General features: G+C 42.4%; 1 pseudogene; it reads right to left on the reverse strand.

Annotated features, from left to right (window-relative positions):
* Positions 1–25,102, reverse strand: part of LOC111952686 (lysine-specific demethylase 4B-like) — a 78,899-nt pseudogene that overhangs the window by 41,584 nt on the left and 12,213 nt on the right.

Below are 25,102 nucleotides of genomic sequence, written 5' to 3' on the forward strand. Positions count from 1 at the left end.
GGTTTGGTCACCCTTCCACAGTGACAATAACACCGAACAGCAGACAGGCCAAAGACCTAACACTAGGCCTGGTCCGGGACACAAGTATCATCATGAGAGTTCTTTCTTTATGAGGTTGGCAAGTGGTTACAGAACAAGATAGCCTAGGGACTGTATAGAAAACAAGATCGAAACATCTCTGGAGAGGACAGCCCTCTGCAATAAGGGGCTTTCAAGTGGTTGGCTAGTCATCTTTCATCTCCATCCTGCCTATCATGAGGCTCATTTTTTCCAGTGAGGGCCACAGCCACCATACATTAACATAGCAGATGTCGTTATTACCGCACACAATGAGAAGTGAATTGACAATACCTTTGTTTAAAAGCCTACTCTAGGCCTGTAGCCAATGTTCCTCAAAATGGTTTCATCATCACTTAGCAAAATTGCAGGTCTGCTGAGCGCAACTTGAATGTTGTGAAAATTCTGTGCAACTTCTCTGGCGAGTATTTACTGTGAACATGAGGCTGTACCCGCTTAAGTTAGTTTTTCAAACAGTGGTCAATTAGCCTACTGTGGCTATTTATCATAATGTAGGCCTACCAGAGTGGTTCTCCATACATCAAAACAATGGAGAAAATGTACCCATACATTTTAAACATGGAATAGCTGTTCTATCATTCAGCCTGCAGTAACAGCCAATGTGTGGTGTTCAATGTTGGGCTACATTCCATGAGAAAAAACATGCAGGGCTTGGACATTATCCTGTTTTATATCTACTTGTCCTTCAGACAGGGAGGTGACTGAACATGTTTGTTGTTTATGATGCAAGAAACCCCTTTACAACAATAAAAATGCATTATTAATCTCTACCATTTACTTACAGAAGTTCCAGACAATTATGCTACCTGCTGCCTATTGGCTATTTAGCTTATTCAAGTCTGTCTCAAAAATAAAACACTGCCCTTTTTAATGACAACAAAACTCTTCACCATGGACTGTCTTTTAAAAGATGTTAGAAAATCACACATTTTGTGGCTCTTGTAGGAAGCAAACCACTCCCCTATTGCTGACTACTAGTGATCTATCAAACTGGGCTAATAACTCACTAACTAGCAAAGGATTTGAACAAAATGTACACACCGTCGCTACATGCAGCTCTCGCTTTGGATCGTCAAACAAGCTCATCTACTCACGCTGTAAAGTGAATGGCGCAGATCCATATAAGGCAATGGTCTATTAGTGATTATATAAACTGGGTGGTTTGAGCCCTGAATGCTTATTGGCTGACAGCCGTGGTATATCAGACTGTTATACCACGGGTATGATAAAACATTTATTTTTACTGCTCTAATTTAACGGTGGTAACCAGTTTAATATAATAGCAGTAAGGCACCTCGGGGGTTTGTGGTATCTGGCCAATATACCACGGCTAAGGGATGTATCCAGGCACTCTGCCTTGCGTAAAAACAGCCCTTAGCATATTGGCCATACACCATACCCCCTCAGGCCTTATTGCTTTAATTGGCCTACCGAAGCTCTGATTGGTTAAGGCGCACCGGTCTGTGTAGAGTACAGGCCTGAGTGGTGCCTGTCAACGCAATAGAATCGTACTCCGATGCGTTCTGCCTACAACAAACTCTCTTGCATAGTTAATTTAGTTTCGGTAGGTTGCATTGAAAGTAGCTAATTGCGTTGATTCGATCACAAGTCCCACAGTAAAGGGAAACGTTGATAGTGTTAACTAAAGTGGGAATATCTAGAACGTTCAATCTCGTGCTTCTCTGCATGGGCTGATATTTATTCTGCGAGGCAATCCCAGGGGGAGCCGTGCATGAGGGAAGATTGCCTGTAGCGCCCACACACTCGTGGAATGCACACACACACAATAATAATACCGTAGCCTTCATCATCTTCAGAACTCCTCATCAAAGCCCATCAGCTCTAACCCAAACAAACAAGCGTACACAAACAAATATCACTACTCGGCGAGTGAATCATCTGCAATTCACTTTGATAGATGAAAAGGAAGAGAATTGGGTCTGTGGCTGTGTGGTGTGTCCAGTTCTGAGTCACCAACAGCCAGATGGAATGGAATCTTCTATTCAGTGTGATGAAAATTCTCTCACAACACCCAATGTTTTGGCCCATACTGAACTGTGAACTGTAATGTACTTTCTCACCTGAAGTATAGCCTAGATCAGTGTTTCTCAACTCCGGTCTTCGAGTATCTCCAATAGCACACATTTTTGTTGTAGCCCCAGACAAACATATACAATTCAACTCATCAAGGGCTTTATGATAAGTTGAGAAGTTGAATCAGATGTGCTTGTCGAAGGCTACGATAAAAATGTGTTCACTCAAGGAGTGGAGTTGAGAAACAATGACCTATCTAGATGACATATTCCTGTGTGCTAGTCAGGGAGGTAAGAGTGGAACAATGTTCAGATATGATGAAAAGCAGTTAGGCACATTACACTTCATAGCATTGTACTACTACATTGTACTACTACAGCAGCATTGTACTACTACTACTGATACTACTACAGCAGCATTGTACTACTACTCCTGATACTACTACAGCAGCATTGTACTACTGCTACAGCATACTACTGCTACTACTGATACTACTACAGCAGCATTGTATGTCTGCTACTAATACTACTACAGCAGCATTGTACTACTACTACAGCATACTACTACAGCAGCATTGTACTACTACTACAGCATACTACTGCTACAGCATACTACTGCTACTACTGATACTACTACAGCAGCATTGTACTTCTGCTACTAATACTACTAGAGCAGCATTGTACTTCTGCTACTAATACTACTACAGCAGCATTGTACTACTGCTACAGCAGCATTGTACTACTGCTACAGCATACTACTGCTACTACTGCAGCATTGTACAACTACTACTAGAGCATTGTACTACTACTACTACTACTAGAGCACTGTAGTACAACTACTACTAGAGCATTGTACTACTACTAGAGCTTTGTACTACTACAGCATTGTACTACTATTACAACAGCATTGTACTACTACCAGTGGTGGAAAAAGTACCCAATTGTCATACTTGAGTAAAAGTAAAAATAATTACTCAAGTAAAAGTGAAAGTCACCTATTAAAATTCTACTTGAGTAAAAGTCTAAAAGTATTTGGTTTGAAATATACTTAAGTATCAAATGTAAAAGTATAAATAATTTCAAATTCCTTACATTAAGCAAACTAGACCTCATCATTTTATTTTTTACAGAGGGCCAGGGGCACTCTCTGACACTTTGACATCCTTTACAAATGAAGCATGTACAGTGGCAAGAAAAAAAWTTGTGAACCCTTTGGAATTATCTGGATTTCTGCAAAACATTTGGTCATAAAATTAGATCTGGTCTTCATCTAAGTCACAACAACAGACAAACACAGTCTGCTTAAACTAATAACACACACTTTATTGTATTTTTCTTGTCTATATTGAATACATMATTTAAACATTCACAGTGTAGATKGGGAAAAGTRTGTGAACCCCTAGGCTAATGACGTCTCCAAAAGCGAATTGGAGTCAGGGGTCAGCTAACCTGGAGTACAATCATTGAGMCGCGATTGGAGATGTTGGTTAGAGCTGTCCTGCCCTTTAAAAAAAAAACTCACAAAATTTGAGTTTTCTATTCACAAGAAGCATTGCCTGATTTGAACCATGCCTCGAACAAAAGAGATCTCAGAAGACCCAAGATKAAGAATTGTTGACTTGCATAAAGCTGGAAAGGGTTTCAAAAGTATCTGTAAAAGCCTTGATGTAGAYAAATTGTCTATAAAATGGAGAAAGTTCAGCACTGTTGCTACTCTACCTATGAGTGGCCGTCCTGCAAAGATGACTGCAAGAGCACAGAGCAGAATTCTCAATGAGGTTAAGAAGAATCCTAGAGTGTCAGCTAAAGAATTACAGAAATCTCTGGAACATGCCAACATGGGAGGACACCACGGATGAAGCCACYGCTGTCCAAAAAAAACATTGCTGCACATCTGAATTTCACAAAAGAGCATMTGGATGTTCCACAGCGCTACTGGCAAAATATTATGTGGACAGATGAAACTAAAGTGGAGTTGTTTGGAAGGAACACACAACACTATGTGTGGAGAAAAAAAGGCACAGCACACCAACATCAAAACCKCATCCCAACTGTAAAGTATGGGGAAGGGAGCATCAYGGTTTGGAGCTGCTTTGCTGCCTCAGGGCCTGGACAGCTTGCCATTATCGAYGGGAAAAATGAATTCCCAAGTTTATCAAGACATTTTGCAGGAGAATGTTAGGCTATCTGTCCACCAATTGAAGGTCAGCAGAAGTTGGGTGATGCAACAGGACAACGACCCAAAACTACAGAAATAAATCAACAACAGATTGGCTTCAACAGAAGAAAATACGCCTTCTGGAGTGGCCCAGTCAGAGTCCCGACCTCAACYCGATTTAAAATGCTGTGGCATGACTTGGAGAGTGGTTCACACCAGACATCCCAAGAATATTGCTGAACTGAAACAGTTTTGTAAAGAGGAATGGTCCAAAATTCCTCCTGACCATTGTGCAGGTATGATCCGCAACTACAGAAAATGTTTGGTTGAGGTTATTGCTGCCGAAGGAGCATCAACCAGTTATTAAATCCAAGGGTTCACATACTTTTCCCACCCTGCACTGTGAATGTTTACACGGTGTGTTCAATAAAGACATAAAAACGTATAATTGTTTGTGTGTTATTAGTTTAAGCAGACTGTGTTTGTCTATTGTTGTGACTTAGATGAAGATCAGATCAAATTTGATGACCAATTTATGCAGAAATACAGGTAATTCCAAAGGGTTCACATATTTTTTCTTGCCACTGTATTTAGTGAGTCCGTCAGATCAGAAGCAGTAGCGATGACCAGGGATGTTCTCTTGATAAGTGTGGGAATTAGACAATTTTCCTGTTCTGCTAAGCATTCAACATGTAAGTATTTTGGGTGTCAGGGAAAATGTATGGAGTAAAAAAGTACATCATTTTCTTTAGGAATGTAGTGAAGTAAAAGTTGTCAAATATAAATAGTAAAGTACAGATACTCAAAAAAACAACTTAAGTAAAAATACTTGAAAGTATTTCACAGGTTGAAAAGCATTAAACATTTATGGCAATTTAGCTAGCTTGCTTGCAGTTGCTAGCTAATTTGTCCTATTTAGCTARCTTACTGTTGCTAGCTAATTTGTCCTGGGATATAAACAATAAGTTGGTATTTTACCTGAAATGCACAAGGTCCTCTACTCCACCAATTAATCTACACATAAAACGGTCAACCGAATCAATTCTAGTCATCTCTCCTCCTTCCAGGCTTTTTCCCTCTTTGGACTTTATATGCTGATTAGCATCTAACTTCCATAATAAGGTGTATTACCACAACCGACTGACCTCAGTTCATCTTTCAATCACCCACGTGGGTATAACCAATGAGGAGATGGCACGTGGGTATCTGCTTCAATAAACCAATGAGGAGATGGGAGAGGCAGGACATGCACCGCGTTCAGCGTCACAAATAGAACTGACTTCTTTTTTAGTGCTTGGCAACGCAGACGCTCGTTGGCGAGCATTGTGGGTGCAATGAATGAATATCGTGTACATTTATTTTGCAACGCTCGCACACGCGATGCGAACGGTGTGGTCAGCATGTAAGAGACTGCAGGGGAACAATTGAAAACAAGGAGACCACATCCGTAATTAGTAGGCGTCAGCAGACAGATGTGTCAGCTAATAGAACCTCTGAGCTCTAGTAGACAGGAGACTAGCAACAAGCCACACAGCCCAAAGTGACAGATCCAGCTCAAAGGACCATCTTTCCCTGTGGCATCAAGAGGAAGTGAATAGGGCTTGGCAGAAAGAGGGAGGTTCCCAAGCTGTTCTTTCTTTATTTCCCATTGTCTGGCACTTTCAGGAGCCGCCTGTCAATGTGCTGACACAAAATGGAGGGCAAGCGGCAAAACCAACCAATGAATCTCTGMGATTCAGATAGAACTCTTGAGGGGGAGCTCCCTGGCCAGTGGATTGTGTTCAGACTTGAGAGGGGCAGGGGGCGAGCGGGTTAAACGAAAAACACCATCATACCAGCTGTATTTCTGTATTTTGAAAGTTCCATATCTTGAAAACTTGATTGCTGACAGGCAAAACATTTTTGGGATTATGTCAACAATGGACTAAATCGTTTTTGGGTGACGTTTTCCTTTAAATGCATCAGAGACTGTGGGAAATAGAGAGGGGCTTCCAGTGGCCCTGAGAGCAGCACACTGAACTCACAAACTCATAAATCTGACATGCAGCCAAGCAGAGACAGGGTGTGTGCACATGTGTGTTTCTTTGTGTGTCCCTTACAGGTGAAAGGCCTGGTCCAAAAACTATTCACAGCAGTTTGCCCTCCGGGACAGGAGATAAAGACATGAAAAGAAAATGAAGCGGAACACAGACGAGAGGGAGAAACAGGCGACGTGAGACAGCTTAAAAAGACACAGGTTAACACACAACACGGAACCCCAATGACTTCTTCCTCCAGGCCTAAAACAGTTTGTTTAAGCAAACTGTGGAACTGGTATTCAAAGAATGAGTTGCATGGTTGTGTAAGAGGATATGGGTAGCATGTGTGACCACTGGGTTTAATCTTCGCTATAGTGCTGTGTGTTGGTAGGGGGCACTTGGGTTTCCATATGGTTTAGTGTGCATTGACCCACCTGTGTTGCCATCTTGCCGTAGTCAATCCAGCGCAGGGTGGCAAAATTGGTGGACTCGGCGCAGTTGAAGCCGTGGTTGAAACCGGCGTGGTAGCCATAAGGAAAGGTGACCATAAACTCGCCTTCTTCCTGAGTGATCTGGAGATAGCAAGAGTTCAAAGGTTAAATGTTCCTCTGTGATGTTGTGACAGAGTATCAAATCAACAGGATGCAGTCATATAATCTACACGTTACTTACTGATCAATATCTAAATATTCTGTTTCGGGTTTGGATGACTGACCCTGAATACAGTAAACAGTTGCATAAAAAGTAGAGTCAAACATCATTAAAATGTACATTAACTGACTGAGTATTAATGGTCAACAGAACCAGTGCAGTACAAGCAGTAAGCAAACCTCATTAAATGTTGTATCTATATTGCATAAGCAAACATTTTTGTTATTAAACCGGCTTTTGATGGGCAGAGATGAGCAAAACTATGCCAAAATGATGAAGTAATTTACATTTAAGGCAATGAAACTCTGCCTCGGATGGAAGGATTTGGCAAAAACAGGGTCTTCGCAACCCCTGAAACCCAGCCATGGGAACAAAAACAGATGCTAGCTCTTAATATCCACAATCATTAAGCACTGATGGGAAGGGTGATTTGCTTTTTTTAAACTCATCCTTCCTTCCTCCATCCATCTTTCCCTCACTTGAGTTGTCTGGTGGCTACTTCTCCTAGAGAACCAGTCCCGGCGATACATGCGTAATTAGACAAGCCAGCAAGCATGGCACAAGAAATTAGCCAGTCCGTGCAAATTAAGATTCATTTGATTGCATTTCGTTCCAAGGCAGAACTAGGGCCATCATTTACTGAGAGCTCGGGAGGGTGAAGACAGTTCACCGGAATTGTCTGCATCTCTTGGATATTAAGCCTGACAAATTATTTGGCCGTTTTTATTTTGACACTCCTAGTTTTCTGTGGCTGCCCCAACATTAAAATGTCTACGTCTATTACGTGAGGTTCATTGGCAATCCCTGACAGAATTATTAAGTCACTAGATTTCTACAGCTGAACTTCAAATACGCTGTACGTGTTGGGCCCTTGATCTGAAGACCCTCTTCATCAAGTCACCTCACCTCTCTAAGAGAGGTGGGTCGGTAGGTAGCCTAGTGGTTAGAGCGTTGGGCCAGTAACTGCTAGATCAATGTAACTAAGACTCAATCCCAATCATAATTTACTGTGAAGTGAAGCTATGGTCTTTAAGTAAAGACGCCATCAATCTCATTATCAACCTTTCAATACTGTGTGTCGTCTGCTCGCTCGTGCTGCGTGTCTGTCCGTTTTCGCTGCGTGTTCACGTCATCATCCCCCCCCTCCATTCACTGCTCCCCTGTCATCAGTCCCAGAGGTTGGTTGGAGAGCAGCCACACTCACAACAACTTCAGCATGTCTACTGACCCAGACTCCATCATCTAAAAGTGCCATTAGCCTCCACTTCAGTCAGCGAAGGCAGGCTGTCATTCACCCCGTTCATTTCTATCAGCGGTCGGTGCTAGAGTCAGCTAGAGTCACAAGGGTGTGTCCCCTATGAGCCCTGGTCAAAAGTAGTGCACTTTTATAGGGAATAGTGTTCCATTTAGGAAGCAGCCATATGCAGCACAGGGCTATCGTCTCCTTTCACCGGTTGAAGGATTTCAATTGTGCTTCAGCAAAGGGTTCCATTCAGAAGGGTTATTACTAAAACTGCCGTTGGTGGTCAAGTGGCTCCTTTCTGAGAGCTGTTAACAGGCTGCCAGTGGTAATGTGATGACAAATGAGTTGAATTGCATTACCGGAAATATCCGTCAAATATAGATGGTTAAAATGAGAAGTGTTAGAGGTCTGTTATTGGTTAAATGTGCATGTATGACATTAATCAAAAGGATGAGGTTACTTCCTTTATTTCCATATATATAATCCCTCACGGAACAGTGTTGCTATTAAAACTTCAGAGCCCTAGGGCTGTATGTGCCAAGCGTCTCAGAGTAGGGTGCTGCAGTGTTCAATTTGGCATCCATTTTAGTCTTTATGACTAAAATACCTTTTAGTCTTAGTCACATTTTAGTCATTTCATCCTTAGTTTTAGCTATTATCACTCGACTAAAACTCTGGACAATTTTTGTCTATTTTTAGTCGCAGTCATTTTAGTCAAATATTAGTCAGTTCATTTTCATGTGCACATTAAGATAGACCTATTTGAACCAGACTATCCACTCATACAGTATAGTTGACACATTGCTATTGTGGCAGATTGTAACCAATGGCAGCCATGATTTACCATATAGGCTACATGTTAAACAATTTAGACATGAAGCGATTTTCTCCCCATCACAACCTTAGGATGGGGGGGATAGGGATGTGATATAAAATAGTGATTTTTTTCCATGGCAAAAATGAAAAGATCGGAAAGATCAGAAAGCACAACTGAAAGACGTTAATTCCGCCAATTAAATATTCTGCAAAGGCATGCATGCTTATGATTGGATAAAACATTTGAGAAGAAGCTTCATGTTAAATTTGATGTTCATTAATATCACATGGAATTCTCATCACATTTGTCGAAAATGAAAACTCATTTGTTATTCATCGTTTTTTTCCTTCAGGACATCTCGTCTCATTATTGTCATTCACTTGTGTCAGGAAAAATGGGTTGTTGACTAATATTTTTCATCAGTTATTGTCGACGAAATGAATACTGGGGTGCTGATCGCCACCTGATCCTAGATCAGCACCTCTATTCTGAGTAGGGATGTGACAAATTGACAATTGTTCTTAACGTTTAAACTGCCATTTCTTGATTCTTCTTTAAAACTATAAGACAAATTCATTAAATTGCATATGAATTCCCATTTAATTCCCATTCAACTTCTCAAAGTATTGCCATGCAGGACTTCGCTGCTGTCGCCTGCCTTTCCCTGCCATTTTTCCAACTGTTAACGATTATGACCTGGTGGGTAGAGTCGACTACCAAATAATTGATTGGTCGTGCACTAGGCCTATTTATCAGTATAGACAGGTCAGCCACCAGGCAGACAGTCAGAACCGTGCACTAGGCCTATTTATCAGTATAGACAGGTCAGCCACCAGGCAGACAGTCAGAAACCTGCACTAGGCCTATTTATCAGATATAGACAGGTCAGCCACCAAGGCAGACAGTCAGAACCGTGCACTAGGCCTATTTATCAGTATAGACAGGTCAGCCACCAGACAGTCATCAGACAAAAAAACAAAAAAAAACTCGTGCACTAGGGTCTATTTATCAGTATAGACAGGTCAGCCACCAGGCAGACAGTCAGAACCGTGCACTAGGCCTATTTATCAGTATAGAGAGGTCAGCCACCAGACAGACAGTCAGAACCGTGCACTAGGCCTATTTATCGACAATCAAAAGCTGGATCTCGCAATGTTTTGGCTTGTAATGTCTCGCAACTTCAGTAAAGCTGAGCACATCATCAAAAAATAGGCTAGGATATTGAGATGAGCAAGATGAAACACTGCATGAGTTTGCGCCATGCTGTTCACAGCGTGGTAGCCAGGGCACCCAAACAACTGATAAGTTGAGCTTCACGCTTGAATGTTCTTAGTTGTTGTCCAACTTAACCCACTATGAGGTTTCCTTTCCGCATCTACCCCAAAAATTAAAAAATATAAAACATTCTTAACGTTAAGGATCCCAATTTCATTTAAAAGTTTTAACGTTCACACCCGTAATACTGAGATGCTTTATAAAAACGGACACAGGCTTTCTCCAGACCTCAGTCCCCCCCAGACCTCAGTCCCCCCCAGACCTCAGCCACCACCCCGGTCTTCCTGCCACTGCTCGTTCTACTACCTACCCTGTCGAAGGGGATGCTGTACTTCTTCAGTATGGACGGGGAGATGAGAGTCATCTTGTGGCGGAGAAAGGCGTCACAGCCCTGGGAACTGCCTGGGAAGAAACCTGCAGGTGGGGGGGAACAACACACAAAAACACCACATTACTAAATTGCCTCCCGTTGCCTGAATCCACCTGTTGTGGCATCCATACTAGTGAAACGTGTTCTGCATGTGAAATGTGGCATGTTTCCCAAGGGAAATTGTAACATTTAAAACCTCAAACAATACACTATAATTTTGTCATCGGCTTCCTGCTTAAAACGACTACATAACCCCACTCCCGGGGAGTGAATAAGCCACAGGAGGGAGGTTTGGCTTCTTACAGACAGAGACATTGCAGTACAGGCTTACGCTCTCCATCCAAAGGGGAGATATAATAGGTGGTTGGGGGTTATCAGTAAAGAGCTCTCCCCTCTGTCAGACGGAAAATTTGGGGTCACAGCGCTCTGAACAACATGCAGTGCACGCCCAGAAAGCCTTTAATTATCATAATTTCCTTGGTTCCACAATCTCTCCCTTCGTGCCGGACCCCGGGTCACCGCCAACGGGTCACCGGGCCAGGCTGCACGACAAGCCAAACTGAAGAGTGAGAAACTTTTGTTGACACATAGGAACATACCTCCGCCGACCAGCGTCAAATGGCGCATGGTGATATCATATAAAGTACTTGAGAGCTTGTGGCAGCTGTGTCATGACACCATTTTCTTTTTTCGAACTTGTGAAAGCATGCGAGTGGGCGGTTATTTTCTGCATCACACCATTTCATCTTTCTTTGTCTTTTTTTTTTTTTTGACTTCTACGGCCCATTTGTCGCCTTTTCTACAGACTTCTCAGGGCGAGAGGTGGCTGTCGCCTAAACAAAAACTAATCTCAATCATGTGCAAAACCCTCACCTCTTTCTTTATCGCCCCTCTTCAGAGGAATACAATTCATTTCACGGCCAGAGCCTCAAAGACCAGAGCCTCCTCTTCAAAAACAAACTAGCGTCTCTCGTATATCATTAGTGTCTGAGGCCTTCAACTTACTAGAAAAGAGGGAAAGAGATCTGTTTCTCTGTCTCTCGCTCTCTCACACCTCTGACGAGCCGTCTGTGCCATGCCTCAAAGAATGGGAGACCGTTTGCCCAGTTAAACTTTAATGTAACTGACAGTATAATCGAGGCCCATTTCAAACTTCATTTTCATTGCATTGTTTCAGAGCCTGTTGGTCTCAGAGGCTCTTTCTCTGGCGGCTGCTGCGTGAGCTGATAAAGGTGAATAATGTGCTGGCGGAGCCCGTGTATTAATCCCCATTAAAATGCAGCTGGCAGTGTGAAACTCTCCCCGGGGCAATATTAACTAAGCTTCATTTTGTCCTTTGAGTTTGAGATGAAGTTCTCTCTCCTAAGTGATTTTTCTAAGCGATTTCAAATGRGGCTTTCTCCATTCTGATTGTTTTATACTGTTCAATCAAACTTCAACCAAAAATATMAATTTCTGCATTCCCTGCACTCATTTGAGATCATTTCCACACTGCCACAGAGCTGCACGATATGGGCAAAAAAAATCTAAGCTTTAAACTTGGGTGAATTGTTGGAATCATGGATGTAGAATGATTATTAATAGTATATGATAGTGGGCACTTTGAACACAGTGTTGTTTGACATGACAACGAAAGAAAAAGCCAGGCAGGAGCTATTGTGACAGGTTTGGAACCAAAGGGTTGGTCAGCRTTTTCTAGGGGACCCTATAACCTTTGCCTACATTGAATGTTCTCTTAGCTATTACATGCAGCTAACATATTCATGCTTCACCTATTCCTCTTTGATTTAGAAGACACTGTTGCACAAACAGGCTGATTTAGGTCCACACCATCACTGGTATCAGGCTGCATTAGCTAGCTACGTTTGTGCTGATTCAGAGACAACATAGCTATTAGCATTAGCTAATTAGCAGCTAAAACTATTTATTTTAGCCACAACTTGCTTAGAAAATACAAACTAGCTGTTTGCAGACAGTAAGATACAAACTAATAGCATAATTATAGAACGGTTGTGGATTTATATTAAGAAGCAAAGTGGAAATCAGCATGTGCTGCATTGACCATGCAGACTGAACGCAAGTTGTATCATGGCCGAGCAACAAAAACTGTGCTGCTTGAGTGACAGTGGGGCAGGCCTCGGTCTGTGTGAAAAGCGGCATGGAAATAGAGATAAACTAAATAAACGGACTCTACACACGGCAGAGTCGCGTATCACATTTAGCAAACCAAACACTAAAATACCATTATAGAATGTAAAGTAAAAACTGAAACCGTTCTGTGACGGTATATCGTAAAACATGGTCAGCCTAAGTGTGCATGAGGATCTGGAGTAGTCTTACCTTGAGCCAGCCTCTCCAGCCTTTTCCCGTGCTCAGGTGGGATGGCATACCTGAATGGAGGGAAAGAGAAAGAGAAAATGAAGTGRATGAAGGGGACTAAAGAAGAGAGAAGGAGAAATTACAGTTTAAGGATCTAAATGCTTGGTACTCTGGTCAAAGTCCTCATTACACACACACACACACACTTAACTGGGCTAATATCCCAAACATGAAAGGTAATTCATCAGACCATCTTTGAGAAATCAAATGACGAGGACTTTGTAGTTGTCTTTGTAGTGCTCTTTCCCCATTTCAAATGAAATCATCAGAAAACAAGGCAAAGAGAGAAGAGCTAAATCTCTCCCTCTGTCCGCATTAGAGAGCCAGAGCTTTAATTGCATTTGTTATTACAACAATTATTTACTCCAGTTTAGAGAACGCTTAACCCCTCAGAGACCTCTGTATGACGCACCATGTACAAAATCTGCACCTCAACCTCCCTCTGGCCAAAAGCTTGTCTAAGTGATCAGAATAGAAAGGCAGATTATGGAGTCTATGGTGACTGAGTGCAGCTGTGTTAGACTGCCACCAGGTGGGCGTAGAGGGGAGTGCATGATCATTAGTTGTAGGTAAAGAAGAAGGCCAACTTGCAGGTTTGTCTCAATATTACAATCTGTGTGTGTGTGTGTGCTGTGGGGTGTGTGTGTGTGTGTGGTGTGTGTGTGTGTGTGTTGTGTGTGTGTGTGTGTGTGATTGCAGCTACCAAAAGTTTTTAGAAACATCTACTCATTCCAGGGTTTTCTTTATTTTTACTATTTTCTACATTGTAGAATAATAGAAGATACAAACGAAACACATATGAGTCATGTAGTACTACATGATTCCATGTGTTATTTCATAGTTTTGATGTCCTCATTATTATTCTAAAAAAATGTAGAAAATAGTAAAAATAAAGAAAAACCCTTGGAATGATAGGTGTTCTAAAACTTTTGACTGGTACTGTTTGTAAATAAGGTATTTCTGTTTTGAATTTTTTTCTAAAAACCGTTTTTGCTTTGTCATTATAGGGTAKTGTGTGTAGATTGAGTATTTTTTATTTAATACGTTTTAGAATATTGCTGTAACGTAACAAAATGTGGAAAAAGGGCAGCGGTCTGAATACTTTCCGAATGCACTGTAGATCAATGTTTTTTCTGTGATCGAATTAACATTATATCCGCCCATTCTCAATGCAACAAACCAAAACAAATCTAACTTTGCCTGTGATTTTTATGAAGGCAGAGCCAGAGCGCAACGCAGTAGAATAATATTGGTGGCGGTAGCCCACAAGCAGTCTTTCAATCAGCCACGAGTGAATACGCTTTTCAAAATCAGGGGACAGAGCCGCACGTGTGCATATTTGTTGATATTATTTGCTAGTTAGCGAGTTACCAGCCCAGTTATAGATAAGTATAGGTCAGCAAATGGGGGGTTACTGCTTCCTACAAGAGCACAAAACGTGTAGGCTACATTTCAAGGTGTCTTTGAAAAGCCAGTCCTGTAAAAATCTTATGTCTTAAAGGGGCAGTGTTGTATTTTGAGACAGGCTTGRTATGCAAATATGCAGAGGGATAGTCTAATTATCTGTAATGTTCATGGTTTTGGTTCAATTTGTAACAGAGGGCATTTTCATAGACTGACTTGAAAGCCAGATTAGTGACTATTGCAACAACAACAAATCCAGGTTCAACTATTTTGATGAAAATAATTAAATTATTAGTCAGTCTTATAGTTGTGAAAGACTTGCATTTACACCAAGTATGAATTTTATAAGCCATGAATTCATTAGATTATTCGTGACTGTTTGAAATGTGGTGTGTTGACCTTTAATTGTGCAACAAAGCTTAGAGTAAATTGTAAAAAAATATATAAATAATCAAGATAAGATTGTTTTATTCACTGCTTTAGCACACTGCCCACCCGGATGTCCTAGCCGTGTCTTAATCCTGGCTTAGGAAGGCCACCAAAAACCCTGAAATGTCCATCCCTAACTATAACATTTTCCACCAAGATAGAACTGCCAAAGGGGGCGGAGTTGCAATCTACTGCAGAGATAGCCTGCAGAGTTCTGTCTTACTATCCAGGTCTGTACCCAAACAATTCGAGCTTCTACTTTTAAAACTTCACCTTTCCAGAAACAAGTCTCTCACTGTTGCCGCTTGCTATAGACCACCTTCTGCCCTGGACACCATATGTGAATTGATTGACTCCCATCTATCTTCAGAGCTCGTGCTGCTAGGTGACCTAAACTGGGACATGCTTAACTTCTCTAAGATAGGGGGAAGCATTTTCACGTTTGGATGAAAAGCATACCCAAATTCAACTGCTAGCTACTCATCCCCAGAAGATAAKATATGCATATTATTAGTAGATTTGGATAGAAAACACTCTGACGTTCCTAAAACTGTTTGAATCATGTCTGTGAGTATAACAGAACTTATTTAGCAGGCGAAACCCCGGGGACAAACCATTCAGATTATTTTTTGTTTTTGAGGTCACTCTCTTCAATGAGTTTTCATTGGGAATCCAGAATTCTAAGGAACCTTCTTGCAGTTCCTACCGCTTCCACTGGATGTCAACAGTCTTTAGAAATTGGTTGAGGGTTTTTCCTTTGTGTAATGAAGAAGTAGCCCTGTTTAGAACGAGGGTCGAGTGAAGTGTACTGTTTGTTAGAGGCGCGTGACCAGAACGCTAGCTACAGTTTGTTTTAATCCTGTATTGAACACAGATCGTCCTGTCTTCAATTTGATCGATTATTTATGTTAAAAAATACCTATAGTTGTATTACAAAAGTAGTTTGAAATGTTTTGGCAAWGTTTACAGGTAACCTTCGAGATATTTTGTAGTCAAGTTGAGCAAGTAGGAACCGGTGTTTTTCTGGATCAAATGCGCCAAATAAAATGGACATTTTGGACATATATAGATGGAATTAAATCGAACAAAGGGACCATTTGTGATGTTTATGGGACATATTGGAGTGCCAACAACAGAAGCTCGTCAAAGGTAAGGCATGAATGATATTTTTTATTTCTGCATTTTGTGTCGCGCCTGCAGGGTTGAAATATGCTTCTCTCTTTGTTTACTATGGTGCTATCCTCAGATAGTAGCATCGTTTGCTTTCGCCGAAAAGCCTACTTGAATTCTGACACGTTGGCTGGATTCACAACCAGTGTAGCTTTAATTTGATATCTTTCATGTGTGATTTAATGAAAGTTTGATTTTTATAGTAATTTATTTGAATTTGTCCCTCTGCATTTTCTCTGGCTTTTGGACAAGTGAGACAGTAGCGTCCCGCCTAAACTCAGATTTTTGGATATAAATATGAACTTTACCGAACAAAACATACATGTATTGTGTAACATGAAGTCCTATGAGCATCATCTGATGAAGATCATCAAAGGTTAGTGATAAATTTTCTCTCTTTTTTTTTTTACTCCTCTCTTTGGCTGGAAAAATGGCTGTGTTTTTCTGTGACTGACTTAACATAATCGCAAGGTGTGCTTTCGCCGTAAATCCTTTTTGAAATCAGACACTGTGGCTGGATTAACGAGAAGTCTATCTTTAAAATGGTGTATAATACTTGTATGATTGAGGAATTTTAATTATGAGATTTGTTGTTTTGAATTTGGCGCCCTGCAATTTCACTGGCTGTTGGTTAGGTGGAACGCTACCGTCCCACATATCCCAAAGAAGTTAACACCCCGGCCATCCTACAATCTAAGCTTGATGCCCTCAAATCTCAAACAAATTATCAATGAACCTACCAGGTACAACCCCAAATCCGTAAACACGGGCACCCTCATAGATATCATCCTAACCAACCTGCCCTCCAAATACACCTCTGCTGTTTTCAACCAAGATCTCAGCGATCACTGCCTCATTGCCTGCATCCGTAATGGGTCTGCGGTCAAACGACCACCCCTCATCACTGTCAAAAGCTCCCTAAAACACTTCAGCAAGCAGGCCTTTCTATTCAAACTGGACGGGGTATTGCATTATCATCGAATAGCCCCCGTGATATGCAACTTTTCAGGGAAGTTAGGAACCAATATACACAGGCAGTTAGGAAAGCTAAGGCTAGCTTTTTCAAACATAAATTTGCATCCTGTAGCACAAACTCAAAAAAGTTCTGGGACACTACRAAGTCCATGGAGAATAAGAGCACCTCCTCCCAACTGCTCACTGCACTGAGACTAGGAAACACTGTCAACACCGATAAATCCACTATAATTGGGAATTTCAATAAGCATTTTTCTACGGCTGGCCATGCTTTCCACCTGGCTACCCCTACCCCGGTCAACTGCCCGGCACCCCTCACAGCAACTCGCCCAAGCCTCCCTCATTTCTCCTTCACCCAAATCCAGATAGCTGATGTTCTGAAAGAGCTGCAAAATCTGGACCCCTACAAATCAGCCGGGCTAGACAATCTGGACCCTCTCATTCTTAAATGATCCACTGCAATTGTTGCATCCCCTATTACTAACCTGTTCAACCTCTCTTTTGTATCGTTTGAGATTCCCAAAGATTGGAAAGCTGCTGCGATCATCCTCCTCTTCAAAGGGGGAGACACTCTAGACCCAAACTGCTACAGACCTATATCCATCCTACCCTGCCTTTCTAAGGTCTTCGAAAGCCAAGTTAACAAACAGACTACCGACCATTTCGAATCCAACCGTAAATTCTCCACTACGCAATCTGGTTTCAGAGCTGGTCATGGGTGCACCTCAGCCACGCTCAAGGTCCTAAACAATATCATAACCACCATCGATAAGAGACAATACTGTGCAGCTGTATTCATCATCCTGGCCAAGGCTTTCGACTCTGTCAAWTACCACATTCTTATCGGCAGACTAAACAGCCTTGGTTTCTCAAATAACTGCCTCGCCTGGTTCACCAACTACTTCTCTGATAGAGTTCAGTGTGTCAAATCGGAGGGTCTGTTGTCCGGGCCTCTGGCAGTCTATGGGGGTGCCACAGGGTTCAATTCTCAGGCCTACTCTCTTCTCTGTATACATCAATGATGTCGCTCTTGCTGCTGGTGAGTCTCTGATCCACCTCTACGCAGACGACACCATTCTGTATACTTCTGGCCCTTCTTTGGACACTGTGTTAACAACCCTCCAGACGAGCTTCAATGCCATACAACTCTCCTTCCGTGGCCTCCAATTACTCTTAAATACATGTAAAACTAAATGCATGTTCTTCAACCGATCGCTGCCTGCACCTGCCCGCCTGTCCAACATCACTACTCTGGACGGTTCGGACTTAGAATATGTGGACAACTCTACAAATACCTATGGTGTCTGGTTAGACTGTAAAACTCTCCTTCCAGACTCACACTAAGCATCTACAAACAAAATTAAATCTAGAATCGGCGTCCTATATCGCAACAAAGCATTCTTCACTCATGCTGCCAAACATACCCTCGTAAAACTGACCATCCTACCGATCCTCGACTTCGGCGATGTCATTTACAAAATAGCCTCCAACACTCTACTCAGCAAATTGGATGCAGTCTATCACAGTGCCATCCGTTTTGTCACCAAAGCCCCATATACTACCCACCATTGCGACCTGTACGCTCTCGATTGGCTGGCCATCGCTTCATACTCGTCACCAAACCCACTGGCTCCAGGTCATCTCCTACTCTCTGCAGTAAAGCCCCGCCTTATCTCAGCTCCCTGGTCACCATAGCAGCACCCACCCGTAGCATGAGCTCAAGCAGGTATATCTCACGAGTCACCCCAAAGCCAATTCCTCCTTCGGCCGCCTTTCCTTCCAGTTCTCTGCTGCCAATGACTGGAACGAACCTGCAAAATCACTGAAGCTGGAGACTCATATCTCCCTCACTAGCTTTAAGCACAGCTGTCAGAGCAGCTCACAGATCACTGCACCAGTACATAGCCCATCTGTAATATAGCCCATCCCACTACCTCATCCCCATACTGTATTTATTTATTTATCGTGCTCCTTTGCACCCCAGTATCTCTACTTGCACATTCTTCTGCACCTCAATCACTCCAGTGTTTATTGGTATAGTGTAATTACTTAGCCACTATGGCCTATTTATTGCCTTACCTCCCTTATCTTTACATTTGCACACACTGTATATAGATTTTTTCTCTGTATTATTGACCTCTGTTTGTTGTATGTGTCGAACTGCTTTGCTTTATTCTCTGCCAGGTCGCAGTTGTAAATGAGAACTTGTTCTCAACTAGCCTACCTGGTTAAATAAAGGTGAAATAAAAAATAAAAATATAATAAAATATAAATACAAAAGTATGTGGAGACCCTTCAAATATACATGAATCAAAAGTATGTGGACACCTGTTCGTCGAATTTTTCAAAATCACGGGCATTAATATGGATTTAGTCCTGCCTTTGCACTATAACAGCCTCCACTCTTCTGGGAAATAAGCTCTCCACTGTGTTGGAGTATTTTTTGTGGGCACTTGCTTCCATTCAGCCATGAGCATTAGTGAGGTCTAGCACTGACGTTGGGCGATTAGGCCTGGCTCGCAGTCGGCGTTCCAATTAATCCCAAAGGGGTTCAGTGGGGTTGAGGTCAGGGCTCTGTGCAGGCCAGTCAAGTTCTACCACACTGATCTCGACAAACCATTTCTGTATGGACCTCGCTTTGTGCACGGGAGCATTGTCATGCTGAAACAGGAAAGGGCCTTCCCCAAACTGTTGCCACAATCATCTAGAATGTCATTGTATGCTGTAGCATTAAGATTTCCCCTCACTGGAACTAAGGGGCTTTGCCCGAATCATGAAAAACAGCCCCAGACCATTATTTCTCATCCACCAAACTTTACAGTTGGCACTATGCATTGGGGCAGGTAGCATTCTCCGGGCATCTGCCTAAACCCAGATTTGTCCGTCAGACTGCCAGATGGTGAAGCGTGATTCATCACTCCAGAGAATGTTTTCACTGCTCCAGAGTCCAACGGCGGCCAGCTTTACACCGCTCCAGCCGACGCTTGGCATTGCACATGGTGATCTTAGGCTTGTGTACGGCTGCTCGTCCAAGAAAACCCATTTCATGAAGCTCCTGACAAACAGTTTGTGTGCTGATGTTTCTTTCAGAGGCAGTTTGGGACTCTGTAGTGAGTGTTGCATAACCGTGGGGACTGCAGGTTAGGAGTCAACCCGTGCATCACTACTACATTGACACTCCAACACACACATACAGTGCCTTCAGAAAGTATTCATACCTGCATTCAAAATGTATTAAAATTATTATTTCATCTACACACAATATCCCATAATGACAAAATGAAAACATGTTTTTAGAAATGCATTATTAATTAAATACAGAAATCAAATTTACATAACTATTCACACCCCTGAGTCAATACTTTGTAGAAGAACCTTTGGCAGCGATAACAACAGTGAGTCTTTCTGGGTAAGTCTCTAAGAGCTTTCCACATCTGGATTGTGCAACATTAACTCATTCTTTTCAAAATTCTTCCAGCTCTGTCAAACATTGCTAGACAACCATTTTCATGTCTTGCTCTAGATTTTCCAGCAGATTTAAGTCAAAACTTAAAATTGCTCTGCCATATTTTTTGCAGTATTACTTTAGTGCCTTGTTGCAAACAGGATGCATGTTTTGAAATGTGTATTCTGTACAGAATTCCTTCTTTTCAAGCTGTCATTTATGTTAGTATTGTGGAGGAACTACAATGTTGTTAATCCATCCTCAGTTCTCCTATCACAGCCATTAAACTCTGTAACTGGTTTAAAGTCATCATTGTCCTCATGGTGAAATTCCTGAGCGGTTTCCTTCCGCTCCGGCAACTGAGTCAGGAAGGACGCCTGTAGCTTTGTTGTGACTGGGTGTATTGATACACCATCCAAAGTGTAATTAATAACTTCACCATGCTCAAAGGGATATTCAATGTCTACTTTTAATATGTTTTACCCATCTACCAATAGGTGCCCTTCTTTGCAAGGCAATGGAAAACCTCCCTGGTCTTTGTGGTTAAACCTGTGTTTGAAATTCACCGCTCGACAATTGTATGTGTGGGGTACAGGGATGATGTAGTCATTAAAAAAAAATCATGTTAAACAATATTATTACACACAGAGTGAGTCCATGCAATATATTATGTGACTTGTTAAGCATTTTTACTCCTGAACTTATTTAGGCTTGTCATAACAAAGGGGTTGAATACTTAAACAAAAATAAATTACAACAATAATTCCTCTGACATTACGGGGTATTGTGTGTAGGCCAGTGACAAAACATCTACATTTACTCCATTTAAAAGAATTCAGGCTGTAACACAACAAAATGTGGAAAAAGTCAAAGGGGTGTGAATACTTTCTGAAGACATAACATACGCTCACACACAGTTCTGTCACACGCTTCACATACGCTGCTGCTACTCGGTTTATTATTTATCCTGATTACCTAGTCACTTTTACCCCCTACATATTACGATTTTGTCATGTTGACCAGGGCCGTATGTAGCCAACGTGTCAGAATGAGTGCTGACTGACCATCAGTTTCACCTTTTAGATCAAAATTAATAAGATTGAATGGAAATCTGGGGGGGAACTGATCCTAGATCAGCCATCCTATTCTGAGATGCTAGTTACATACTTAGACCGCTGCGCCACTAAGGCACTGCATCTCAGTGTAAGAGGCGTCAATGCAGTCTCTGGTTCGAATCCAGGCTTCATCACATCTGGCTGTGATTGGGAGTCCCATAGGGCGGCACACAATTGGCCCAGTGTCGTCTGGGTTTGGCCGGTGTAGGCCGTCATTGTAAATAAGAATTTTCTTCACTGACTTGCCTAGTTAAATAAAGGTTAAATAAAAAATAAAAAAAATAAAACTTTAACTAAATGTTCATATCTATGGCTGATATAAAAATAAAAAAATGGGGTGCTTGTGAATGGCTTAGAGTAGGGAGAATATGGTAAAGGACATATAGAATTGTGTAAGCGACACTTGGAATTTGACCCTAAACTAACTTGCGACACAGCAGGGTTACCAAGGGAACCAAAGTCATGAAAACGTTTAATATCCCAAATCAATATCCTGTTAAATAAACTCTAAATGAATCACAGTACATCAGTGTTTTAATACGGTTGTTCACGGCTGCTCAATTCATCTAGGTTTTGTTGATCTACACAGCCAATTRATGTGTAACACATAGGCTTGTGGTGTTGCGTGTCAACGCAGTCTTCAAGATGTAGATCAATAACACACATACACACACAGTAGTTTAACAGACAAGACTGGTCATATCATCTCTCTATTCTCTCCTGGTCTTGGTCTCCTGGTTTTGGTTTCTCCCCCCCAAAAAACACAACCATTTTAACTTTAAGATGATCGTTCGTCAATGGCCTACCAAGATAACCTTAGTGCTAAAAGAGGATCTTTGGGAAACGTACAAGGTCAAGGCCTTCATTAAAAAGGTTTCAGATTCACAATGCAAGCGGATGGAAAACATCCATTGACATCAATATAATTGATCAGGCAATTGCCAATTGTCTTCATTCATAAAACACTTCCAATGCAACAATACTGGTGGCACTGACATCTCTTTCCTTCCGGAAGAGACACAAAAACAGCARGCGTCATCTAATACCTGATAAATCTATAAAATTAAGTGAACAATGAATCCATAATGGACTCTCACTCTGCATAATAAATGGAGTCAATGCAATTTTAAGATGTTCATTTTCAGCAGTTTCTCTTACTCTCTGCAAACCACCGGGCGATGTTTACAGCATCTGACAACAGATTATTTGGGGGGGGGGGGTAATGACAGATGGCAGCAGAGTTGGAGGGGAATGGAGTTAATTTCACAGTGGCTGCACAGCTCCTTGCACATAGTTTAACATACTGTAATTACCCCAAAAGTGAAAATGATTCAATTTCCACAAAAAAAGCAGGGGAAGAAGTGTGTGTGTGTGTACACTGTTTGAATGTTCTCCCCACACATTCACGGTTAAACAGTTGAGGGGTGCATCCAAGTGAGTAAATGTACTTTTAACGAGTGACAAGGGAAGATTACTTTTCCTCACAGGGGCATATGTAAGAGGGAAMGGGAGAAGAATAGGGGATTGAAAGATATCTTGAGAGGGGAGACTTCTGAATCAAAAAGGAAGCAACCGAAGCATGACAACCCTACTCCATTATACCATGGAGAGGCTCTGGATTCGTCTCAAATCACACCCTATTTCCTAGGTATTGACCTACTTTAGACCACAACTCAGGTCAAAAGTAGTGCACTGAATAGAGAATAGGGCGCCCTTTGGGACGTCACTTCTCTGTTTAAGTGCCCAGGCATTAGGGCTTTGGAAAGGCTACATTCTAAAAATGAAAGCAGATTTCTAAAAGAACAAGACAGCCAGTAAACTAAAGGATGGGTATTTTAGTAGAGTGATGGCTAATGTGACATGCCTCTTGATAGAGCAGTAGAGTGATGGCTAACGGGACATGCCTCTTGATAGAGCAGTAGAGTGATGGCTAACGGGACATGCCTCTTGNAGTGATGGCTAACGGGACATGCCTCTTGATAGAGCAGTAGAGTGATGGCTAACGGGACATGCCTCTTGATGGAGCAGTAGAGTGATGGCTAACGGAACATGCCTCTTGATGGCTAACGGGACATGGCTCTTGATGGCTAACGGGACATGGCTCTTGATGGCTAACGGGACATGGCTCTTGATGGCTAACGGGACATGGCTCTTGATACAGCAGGGTTAGAACACACCGAGCTGAGCTGATGATTCTAGTGACATCACACTGCAGGGGGAGCAGAGGCACAGGGAAAGGGGGATACCTAGTCAGTTGTACAACTGAATGCATTTAACTCAACCCCTCTGAGGTGAGGGGTGCTGCCTTAATCAACATCCACGTCTTCGGCGCCCGGGGAGCAGTAGGTTAACTGCCTTGGTCGGGGGCAGAACGATAGAGTTTCACCTTGTCAGCTCTGGGATTCGATCCAGCAACCTTGCTGACCCAACGCTCTAACCACAAGGTACACACACACACACACACACTACTCTCCCTCTTAAATACACACGAACCACACACACACACACGGCGCTCACACACACGCGTCACACGCGTGCCGCTCACACACGCGCTCGCCGCGCACACACACACGCACAGACACTGCGCGCACGCACAGACACACACGCTCACAAATGCAATGCACACACACTTGCCGAGACACACAAATCCAAAGAGACAGACAAATAGGGAGAGTGGAAGTGAGGGCTCAGGTACACACAAACACTGTGATGCTGGTATTGATTGGTACACTCAGAGTCAGTGCAGGTACTACAGGCCACCCACTGAGTGAGGTTTAAAAGGAACGGGAGGGGAGAGACTAAATGAGAGGAGGAAAATAAAGAAAAATAGAATGGTTCCCTCTGAGCTGAAAAGGTATGGTGCAGGGGACTTCCAAGGGACTGAGGAAGGGACAGAGCAAATCAACAAAGAGAAAGAAACAAAAACAGAAAGCAAGAGGTAGCCAGCAGAGAGAGAGAGAAAAGGATGGGAAGAGGTAGAGGTAGCCAGCAGAGAGAGAGAGAAAAGGGTGGGAAGAGGTAGAGGTAGCCAGCAGAGAGAGAGAGAAAAGGGTGGGAAGAGGTAGAGGTAGCCAGCAGAGAGAGAGAGAAAAGGATGGGAAGAGGTAGAGGTAGCCAGCAGGTGCAGCAGACAGAAAAGGATGGGAAAGAGGTAGAGGTTGCGCCACGCGGAGAGAGAAAAGGAGTGAGAGAGTAGAGGTAGCCAGCAGTGAGAGAGAAAAGGATGGAAGAGTAAGAGGTAGCCAGCAGTGAGAGAGCAAACAGGATGGGAAGAGTAGAAGGTACCAGCAGTGAGGAGAAACAAGCGATGGGAAAGAGGTAGAGGTAGCCAGCAGTGACAGAGAAAAGATGGGAAGAGGTAGAGGTAGCCAGCAGTGAGAGAGAAAAGATGGGAAGGAGGTAGAGAGCCAGCAGTGACGAGAGACAAAGGATGGAAGAGGTAGAGGTAGCCAGCAGTGAGAGAGAAAAAGGATGGGAAAGAGGAGAGGGTAGCCAGCAGTGGAGAGAAAGAGAAAAGCCTGCCTGTTGCAGTAATAGAGACA

This window comes from Salvelinus sp. IW2-2015, linkage group LG26 (assembly GCF_002910315.2).
Source record: "Salvelinus sp. IW2-2015 linkage group LG26, ASM291031v2, whole genome shotgun sequence".
In the NCBI taxonomy this organism is placed as follows: Eukaryota; Metazoa; Chordata; class Actinopteri; order Salmoniformes; family Salmonidae; genus Salvelinus; species Salvelinus sp. IW2-2015.